Below are 10321 nucleotides of genomic sequence, written 5' to 3'. Positions count from 1 at the left end.
TTTCGGCGTTATCTGTGGCAGACTGGCAGGGCTCCAACATCGTTTTCAGATCTGTGGCTAGGGCTCTAAATCTTTATCCGCTTCGCACTCTCTCTATTAGAGTTAGATTTAGAGATACTTCGCATTGTTTTTAGATCTGTGGTAAGCACTTTGTGAAACTTCTTTGTTTGGATTGGACGTTTTCTATGTATCATGTACTAAAAGCATAGCTGGTTTGATTCAGTTGCCTCAAACCCTAGTCGCCTTGCAGCAACTTCTAGAATAGTGAAACCTTGGAACTCGCCTTCTGCTAAAATGGGTACCTTCTTCGCTCTTCTTCTCTCATTCTTGTTCCACTTTTTGATTTCTTCACTTCCTTTCAGTCATGGGTACCTCTAATTTTGCTGAAATTGTTAGGATTTTTTCAATTAATTTTTTTTTTCTGTGATGCTAATCTTGAAATATGGTATGATTTCTTAGGTATCTCTCGATGCTCAAGAGACGTGCCACTGGATACAAGAAGAAGGTGTGGAGAAAGAAGCTAAAGTAAGATTCTTTCATGGTTCTTGTTTTGATATATATGTTAGATCTTTCAGTAGATTACTATGGGTCATGTATGACAATGGCTATACTTTGTTTTGATTTCTTTTTTCTTGTGTTCTGTATATGTTCAAGCTTTGATTTGGTACTGGAAAAGGGTTCACTTTTTAGGTTTTTCAGTTTATTTAATCGAACCAAGACTTTGAAGCTAATTATTGTACACAATCTTTATGAGCATGGCTTGTAATTTTTCTAGTTATTTATAGTTGCTGAACCTATTTATTTACCTTGGTTTATTTTTTATCACCTATTGAATTGCAAAGAATTTGAATTTTGTTGCCTAATGATATGAACTGTATGATGCAGTGGCTGATGTTTTCTTGTGGAAGGATAAGAAGCTATCAAGAGGTTGATAATTGCACAATGTTAGTCTTAGTTTTGTTAGTTTAGCAAGATTGATACCTGCATATATTGAAACTATCAGCAATTCAGCATTGCAGCAGCTCATCTCAAGAGAAACAAATCCCCTCCAAAGTCAAGTCAGTCCCTTTCTTTCCAAAAGATAATGTACCATGTGGTTTTCATGTAATAGCTTTAATATCGATGAAATTGTTTGTCAAGGAGGAAAGTGAAGATACATAACTATTACTTGAAATGTTTGAAAGCTCTAATAATATGGCTCTACATAATCTCAGTTTAAGCCTTCTTCTATTTCAGTTGGTCAGCTTTAATATCCAATTGCTCCATTGTAGACCAGAGAGTCATTGCAAATTTTATTTTTGAAAAGAGTCATTGCAAATTTTATTTGTACTGACGGTCATTGGAGGAAGTAAACCCACTATGTTTCATTAGTTATAAAAATTTCTACTGATTGAGTATGCATATGTCAATAATGAAAACATAAGAACCTCCACTGCAATAAGGTCCTAATAGCGGGTTTGATTGTTCCTGCCTACACACATTTGTAGCGGGCTCAACCTGTTTTACTTCAGCATTTGCTCTTGGCTTTCGTTAAGCGGGTTTGCCTCTTTCAATTCTCTCTCTCTCTCACACACACACACACATTATATGTACTACTGCAAGTCTTTATTTAATAAATCAACTACTGCAGAGCCATTTTCTTTTATTATAAATCAAGGACAGCGAGATATCTTTTCTTTTTTACTACATCAGCATCTGCAAGTCTGCAACTTAACACTAAAACATAGGCCAAGCATATAAATTAAGCAAAGTAGGCTCAAAGTCAATGGTGGTGTTCCAGCTAACATGCTCACACCAGTTGCAACTGTATATATCTTGCCATCCAACAAAGAAATAACACAGAAAAGACTCTCTGGTGCATTATGCTCAAACCAAATTGGATCATATAAAACCTGGAGTACTTCTATCTAGATATCATAATAATACTCACGTTCTGCACTGCAAGGAAACTTGAGTTCTTGGAGACGCACAATGCATGTCCTTTACTTGTGTTTTTGTGTGAGAATATATTAATCTTTTTGATAATCAAAATCTTGATCCTTCGCTGCAGAAGTGTTATTAGAAAGGAAGTGTACACTCAGTTTGGCACCATTCTTAATAATTGCGCTTGAGTTTTGTTTAATATTGTTGAAAATTGCATGTTTTTATTGTTGATTGCTGAGAAATTGAAGTGAAAAGAATGTGCTTTCTATTCTCTAAGTCTTAACCTTTGCTTGCTTGGTATTTTCATCATTAGAATTCTCAAGTTTATTTTGCATTTCTAGTGTTTTTGTTTTTCATTAAATGGACCCATTTACAATGCCTTTGAGATTTTGCAAGTCACAATGTTGTTGACTGGTGAGTTTGGCTTTGACTACAATTTAGTTTGATATAGCATCTGTTCTTTTTACAATGTAAGCCACAATGCTGACTATTATGTATTGGATTTAGGGATGGTGTCAGCGAGTCTCAATTCAACCAAGTCTTGAACATTGAACTGGATCAAATCATTGAGGTTTTGTGAGCTCCCCATTTCTCTTTAATTTTGGGTTCAATTTGGAAATTACCTCACCTAGTGTTTGTCTTTTGTCATGCTATGTCTATGTATACACTGATTATACATAGTGAATCAAGTTGTAGACTTCATGATTTTCTTCTGTCAATAGGTAATTATAGTGTAATAACCTGTGACCTGAACTCTGTACTAATAAACTTCTTGAAATTTTATAGACTAACCAGGCAGTGAGAATGTCAGCTACTTTCTATATTACAGGATGGCTAGCAATCTATTTCTCTGAGGTATATGCTGTTAATTTGGATCATTTGTACTTTTGCATTTAATTGAAGGCAATCAAATTGTATCTTATTACTAAAGGCACTAATTAAAAGAGGTTAAAAATCTGATGCAGGGAGCTTGGTCACTTGACATAGGAAGGTTTTTAACTGGATATATATCGAATTGGAGTTTTCTCTTATGTGGTAAATCTTTTTACCAACTGATGGTTTTAATTCTTTATGATGACATAAATTTTATTGTGGAGACTAAATGACATTAATGTATGTCATAACATTTATAGCCAGTGGCGGATCCAGGATTCAAACCTTGGTGGGGCTTGAAGTTCTTAACTAGAAGAAAAAAACAATTATTGTGGAGAATCTCGACAGTACGAGAGAATTTTATTAATTAAAAGAAAAAATATACACCATTCTATACAAGTTATAATACTCTTGTTCACACCATTACTTGCAATTGTTACTCACTCCACATAATTTATGAAATTAACATATAACAAGTAACAAGCAATGACAATATAGCATATATATAGTTCGATTTCGGTAATTGGGTGAGTTTAACCAAAAGAAAATACATTTAGAGCATCTCCAACAGAATACTTATTTTAAAAAAAATTGAAATTTAACTAGTTTTAGGCTAACTTTAATCTCCAGCAGACTAGCTAAACAAAAGCTAAATTTAGCTTTAGCTAAAAGACCTAGCTATATTTAGCTAGAGAGGAGAGAGAATTTAACTAAAAGTTAAATTTAACTTGGGATTTAGGTATTCTGCTGGAGCATAACTCAATATTCAACTAGCTATATTCCAATTTTAGCTATTTTTAGCTATCAAGATAGCTATCACTGTTGGAGATGCTCCTACAGCAACAAGAAGTAGCGCATATATATATATATATATAGTTTTTTTTTTTCATCCCACAATTCTCGGTGGGACTTGAGTCCCCCCAAAAAGGACCTGGATCCGCCCCTGTTTATAGCAGAAATCGCGCCAAAAATCTCCATGGAGGGCTTACAACACTAAATCAGGTAGGGCAGATATGAGCATTGGTCCTAAATTAAAACTATATGATCATTAACATACTGTTTTCCAGTTGCCTATGGTTGTTCTGCAACTCTTGATTGTTACTGGATCGTTAGTTTCATTTTGTAATAGGAACAATTATAAGTTAGAGGACACTTAGGGCCTGCTTTGGTTGCTCTTTACAATCCACTTCAACTTGCAGCTTCAGCCTTTTTATCAAGAGTTTTCCTCGGATACCGTATTTATTTGGGAAGGTTTGCTCCCATCACACCCTCGATTTCTGTTATTAAATCCTTTTGTTTTTTCTGTTATTAAATCCTTTTGTTAGTTGGCCATAGATGTTAAGTTACTTTTTTTGTACTCTGCTATTTTTTCTGGAACCACTTTTGAATATTTCTTTACCAGATTAGCAAAAGTTGAAGCCTTGGTAGTGTAGCTTGTAGTTTTCATTTAGTTAGTGAATTTGTTTGATAAGATAGTTTTGGTAACTTAGAGGATGTCACGCCCCTGATTTTTAACACAATTAAAAATCGATATATAACCCCATAATTATATATGTGTGAACGTTCAGTCATCAATACAAATACATGGAAACCTTTTTCCTTTTTAAACCAAGTACATACTGATGCCCTGAACCCTCAAAGTTAATATACACTCACTCCACAGAGTTATATATTACACAAGCTTACGAATTAAATTGTCAACAACAAAATAAAACGTAAATGCTCCTCAGAGCTCACTACAAGCGGAAGTCTTTATAACGGTAAAGCCACAAAATTGGATTCCTACCGTTAAGCTGCAAGCACGCCACCTCAGCTTCAGCCACGATTACCCTGACCTGCAGGATTAACCCCTACACCGTTTGAATAGTGCACCGGGTTGTCACACAACAAACCCGGTAAGCTTTTGCAAACCCGTATGAGTAACTCAAAACAACTCACACCAAATCACAGGATAAAAGCCCGCACAACTCACGCCAAATACGAGGAAAACCTTTCAACTCGAGAATAAGGAAAACATACCATGCTTCCCAAAACAATACTCTTTTCCAAAAAAGAAATCACAAAAGTCACACCGTGGCAAAATCATATAAATCGTTAACCTAACAATTCAAATATGATAAATCGATCCAACCTGGATAAAACACATCAAATCGGTCCAACCTGGACAAACACATACGCACATCAATCATACCTATTGTTAACCTAACAAATAGCATATGATTCTTTTAGTCCAATCTGGACCAAACACATCAAATCAGTCCAATCTGGACAAAACACATAATCGGTCCAACCTGGACAAAATACGTACCCAATAATCGTAAGTAACCTACTTAGATCCATGAGGTGCCATGGCAGACAGACTAGAGCTCTAACTGAATATATCGTAACTTGTCACCTCGGCCAAGGTTCAACCTTACGATATACATTGCCTGAGGATGCAACATGCAACCCCGGATCCTTAGGCCAACCTGACCCTCAGATCAAAACGTTAAACGAGTCGCACCAGACCCCAAATGTCAATTCAAATCAAACAGAGAAATCACAACCTGTGACTCTCACATCCTCAGAGCACCGGTCGTCCGATCAAAATGTTAAATCAAATCAAAAGGAGAAATCACAACCTGTGACTCTCACATCCTCAGACCACCGATCGTCGGATCAAAACATTAAATCAACCCAAAAGGAGAAATCACAACCTGTGACTCTCAATTTCACAAACACTTTTTAAAACAATAGAAATACCATTTCCCACCATTTGTTTTCCGAAAAGCCACAACCCAAAACAACAAAACGCATCAATTCATGCATATTGTTTTCATCAATCCACAACCCACCAAAACATATATATATCACGTAAATATATATATACGTAGTCATTCACTCAGGAATATCACTAATACATGAATACATATGTATATTTATATGTACACAAATAGTCATCCACTCAGAAATGCCACTAATACCATCTATAGTTCATTTCGAAAGCTAATCAAAATCAACCAAATTTAAATCCGTTCATAATTGAACCTTGTGAGATTACTCACCTCGAAACTCCCGTTGCGTCTTCAATACAGAACAAAGCAGCCAAACCACAAAACAACCGTCCAATAATACTTCCCAAGTACCTAATCACATACAGTTTCAACTTAGTAACGATTTACAAACGATTTAAGTTCGAAACCCCTGTTTTGAACTAAAATCCCCAAAGTGGCGCCAATCGAGGCGAAACCACATCCGAGACCTCCCAAAGTCTCCGGAATACATCCATGATCGATACGTCCCAACCACAAGTCGATCGGATGCTCGGATCCTCACGGATCGAATAAATCAACCGGTATGAAACCGTAAAAATCATAACAATTCCATACGAACTCCAAAATTTGTATATTATATATCGAAACGCTCGTATCAACGAGTAGAACATATATAGTACCAAAAACAGTCCCTTACATGGCCGGAACACCGCCGGAACGCCTCCACAGGCAGTGGCGCACCGCCGCCGACCAAAAACTCATTATTTCACAAAACTCCCAACATCAAAAAGCTTCATCTAAGCATGCATGTGAATTCTCATAACTAGCTCGAAGTCAGAAAACAAGCATAAGGGATCGAAAACTACCTCACAATGTTTGGATTCTTGCTCAATCTGAGTTGAACTGGTTTTCACATGTATCGATTCAAACAACCACCAAGGATCGATCAAGGAGGCTGCTCTGAGCTCCCCAAGCTTGGCCAGAAGCCTCGCTGACGTCGGAACAAGGATTTCCGACCGGGTCTGAAATCCTCAACTGCACCGCCTTGCTGCACTTCCTCCACCAAGAATCGCCGCAAGAGGACACCCCAGGGACGACCAGATGGAGGAGACGAACCAGCTGACCAAATTTCACGGCCAGAGATCGTCGGAGCTCGCCGGAAAAGCCGGGTCGGATCACCGGGTTCGGGTCGGGGCAGTCGCAAATCTCAGATAGTAAAGGCGTCGACTGAGAGAGAAAAGAGAGAGAATGAGAGTTTCCGGAAATGGAAACCAAATGATAATAGTAAATTTCCCATTTGGGAAACTTCTATTTATACCAAAATGGAAATTCATTCCAATGGCCATAACTTTCTCAGACGAACTCCCATTCTCGCGTTCCACATGTCCACGAACTCGTATCGACGCGCTCTACAACTTTCGTGAAGGAAGTTTTCGGAGAATCCCAACGAATAAAAAGTCCAACTTCACACGACCCCCTAAAGTCATACTTTCCGAATAAAAATTCATCCGAAACACTTCCGCTCCATCCACGAGCCTCGAAACCGTCCAATAACCACAAATTAGATTCCGGAAAATCTTCAGAAAATAAATACGAATTTCCGAGGCATCACAGAGGAAGGGTTAAGTCCATTGTTTTAGTGAGAAACACTTTTCAAATGAATCTGATGAAGTAATGGATTTGCTATTTGGTGCTTGTACATGCAATTGTGGTTGGACTTCAGAGTGCTGTTCGCTAACATCTCAAAATGGAACTTTTGTTGCAGACGGTTCTGGGGTGAGGTGCCTCAATTGCGTTTAATGTCTATTTATGGTCAAAAAGCTCAAGTTCCTAGTGCAATTATCATCGATGGTGAATGTCCTTAACGTCTATTCTTACTCCCAAATTATTTTTGAGTTGAGAATGCGCAACCTTTACTTTTATAAGTTGAGATATATTGACATACTTGGATTAATCTTGCTTGTGTTGCTGCTGCCATATTGTGGATAATGGTCCCTGGTTCTCAGTCCTCATATTTTCTAGTCTTTGTTGGTCTCTATTAGCAACTTTCTTCCTATTGTATTTGACATCATTGAGTTGCTGACTGAAATTTTTTCTTCTTTGCAGTTGCCAGACTTATGAAGGTGGTATATCTGGGGAACCTGGTTCTGAAGCTCATGGTGGGTATGTTTCAGACTTATACCTATTTAAAGACTATATATGTCGATTTGCATCAATGTTCTCTCTGCCTTTGTCTAATAATGTTGAGGAGTTAAGTGATTTCAGTTGAAGTGGATGAAAAATACTTGCTAATAAAATTATCTTTATAAACTCTTCGAGTGGCCTCCTCTTACAAAGTTGAATATCTATGTCTTTTTGGCTTCCAGTCTTCCATTCACTCACATGTCAAACTGTTCTTCTGCCGTTTGTCACGTCCTTGGCAAATTACTTAAGAAAATTCTATATGTGAGGTGACAAATTTACTAAGGTTAATTATCTTAGTGAACTTTTAGAGAAATGTATTTTGTTTCCTTCCTCGATCAAAAGCAAGATTAATCCAAGTTGCATCCGTTCTTGGTGTTACGATTCTGATCTTGTTACTTCTTCACTACATACGCACTTCACCTACTCCTACTTCATGTGCTTATATGCAGATACTGAGTTTGCCAAAGCATGGAGACAACAACTCAAAGAGCCTGAAATTAAAAAAAAAAAAAAAAAAAAAAAAAAAAAAAAAAAAAAAGCTAAAATTTCCTAGGCAGAAGCTGGTATACACTTACTTGGGTGCTGCAATTCTTTATCATCGATCCTGAACTAGTACATAGGTGCCACAATCTTTATGTATGAAGAAATTCTAATCAATGTGCCACAATGGGCTTTAGTTATTTATTTCACTGATGTGAGGTTATAATTGTTGGTTGGTTTAGTTATATGGATTTGATATTGTAGTTTAACTTCAGATGCATGTATAATAGCCGTCGCAAAACAATAACTGATGTGACGGCAAGAGAATACCGTCGCAATTATCTTTTGCGATGACATTTTACCATCGCAAATGGATTTTGTGACGCCACCTATTGCAACGCCAATATTTCCGTCGCAAAAGTCCAAATTGCCGTCGTAAAATAGGCGTCGCAAAAGCAATTCTTTTTAGTAGTGATAATGGTTGTTTTCTGTTGTCTGAATAATTTTAACAATAAAATGAAAAAATTCTGTTGTCTGAATATAGTGTATATCATGGTAAATCAACTTTTTGAAAAAGGTTATGTTTTAGACAACAGATTTCTGTTATGCATTAAACTGAGATTGATTTAGTTTTGGTTATTCACTTGTTTGGGATTTTTTTTTTGTTCCTTCCAGTTTGGTTTTTTGGCACAACGTAAAGACCAATTCATTAAGCTGATAGAAATCCCAAACTCGACACTCGGTTCGCTCTCGCTCTCAAACTAAGAAATCGATCTTCTCTCGTGCGCTCGCTTCCGCACACAACAGAAATTCTCTCTTCTTAGTCTCAAACCAAAATATTCAAATTGACATTCCAGGTCCTAATCAATCTCTTCTAATCCAACATCGAACTGAAAATCCAGAAAAAATCCACCCATCTTGCGTCGTAAACTAGAAAAACATCATTCCAGCTAAAGCATCTCAGTCTCAATCTGTATCGTGTTTTCAGTATGAATCCATACACTGTTGCGGGTAATCCCCTCAGTTAAGTGTTAATAGATTTAAGATTTCTTCAAGATTGAGGATTTAGAGGTTTTTTTTTTTTTTTTCCATCTCGTTGCAAAATCTGGTTCATCTTGTTACAGAACCGAAGAAGGATTTGATGCATTGTAATGCATTCAATGATTGATGAGCTTTTGATTTTATATAATTTTGATTTCTGAAATGAGGGCATTGCAAAATCAAATTCAATCAAACAAACTAATTAAAATCAACACCATTAAACCAAAAAAAAAAAAAAAACAAATCAACAACAAACATTCAATTAAAAACAACAACATATATATACCTGCATGAACATATCGAAATCGCAATTTTCAGATTTAAAACCTAAAACCTAAAACAATATGCTTCATAGTATTCGAAAACTACATATCTAAAATCAACACTTCATCCACAAAAAAAATCGCAAATCATAAAACAAAAACAAAAAACAAAATTGCAATCCAAAACCAAAAACATAAAAGAGTGTTCATGGTTACACTTACGAATTCTTCAATGACGCAATAAGCTTCAAGGGTGGTAGAATGGAAGGTGGCTCACGGCAAGGATGCTTGAATGGAGATGGTGATGCTTCACGGTCTTAACCTTTGGAGATTGAATGATTGCCGAAACTTTCTGAGGCGGAGGGCATGTCTTTGTGTGTTTTATTCTGAATTTTGTGGTGTGTATATTTTCTTCACAAACCTCCCTATATATAGTGCACGGCATGGCTAGGGTTTCCTAAGAATTCTCCTCTTGATTGCATTATTCAGCCAATGAAAATATTCCATTAGAATTGGAGAACAAGTCATCTTCATCATTGCTAAATTCCTCTATGCATCTTCCCTTAATTTGATCTTCATTCAACTCGTATGGAATCAGGAAACCTAAATCAATATGTATTCTCTTTATTTTCTTTTCCAAAAATCCATAGAAATCCAAAACTATCCCAATTTGGACTCTTGCTGAAATCTTCTTGATATTCCTTGTATATTGCACGGCAAAAACCAATAAATATGGAATTAGGATTCCTCAAGACATCAAGAAGGATCTAGAAAATCATGTGCAAGTCACATGCTTCAATCTTT

General features: G+C 36.5%; 1 long non-coding RNA gene across 1 annotated transcript; it reads left to right on the top strand.

Annotated features, from left to right (window-relative positions):
* Positions 1-3742: 3742 nt before the first annotated feature.
* Positions 3743-7647, top strand: LOC133745986 (uncharacterized). Its single transcript, XR_009863891.1, has 3 exons — positions 3743-3798; positions 3910-4047; positions 7315-7647. It is a non-coding gene; the product is annotated as an uncharacterized LOC133745986 (long non-coding RNA).
* Positions 7648-10321: the final 2674 nt, after the last annotated feature.

The sequence above is a fragment of the Rosa rugosa genome, chromosome 4 (genome assembly GCF_958449725.1).
Source record: "Rosa rugosa chromosome 4, drRosRugo1.1, whole genome shotgun sequence".
NCBI classification, from domain to species: domain Eukaryota; kingdom Viridiplantae; phylum Streptophyta; class Magnoliopsida; order Rosales; family Rosaceae; genus Rosa; species Rosa rugosa.
This window is presented reverse-complemented; position numbering and strand designations above follow the sequence as displayed.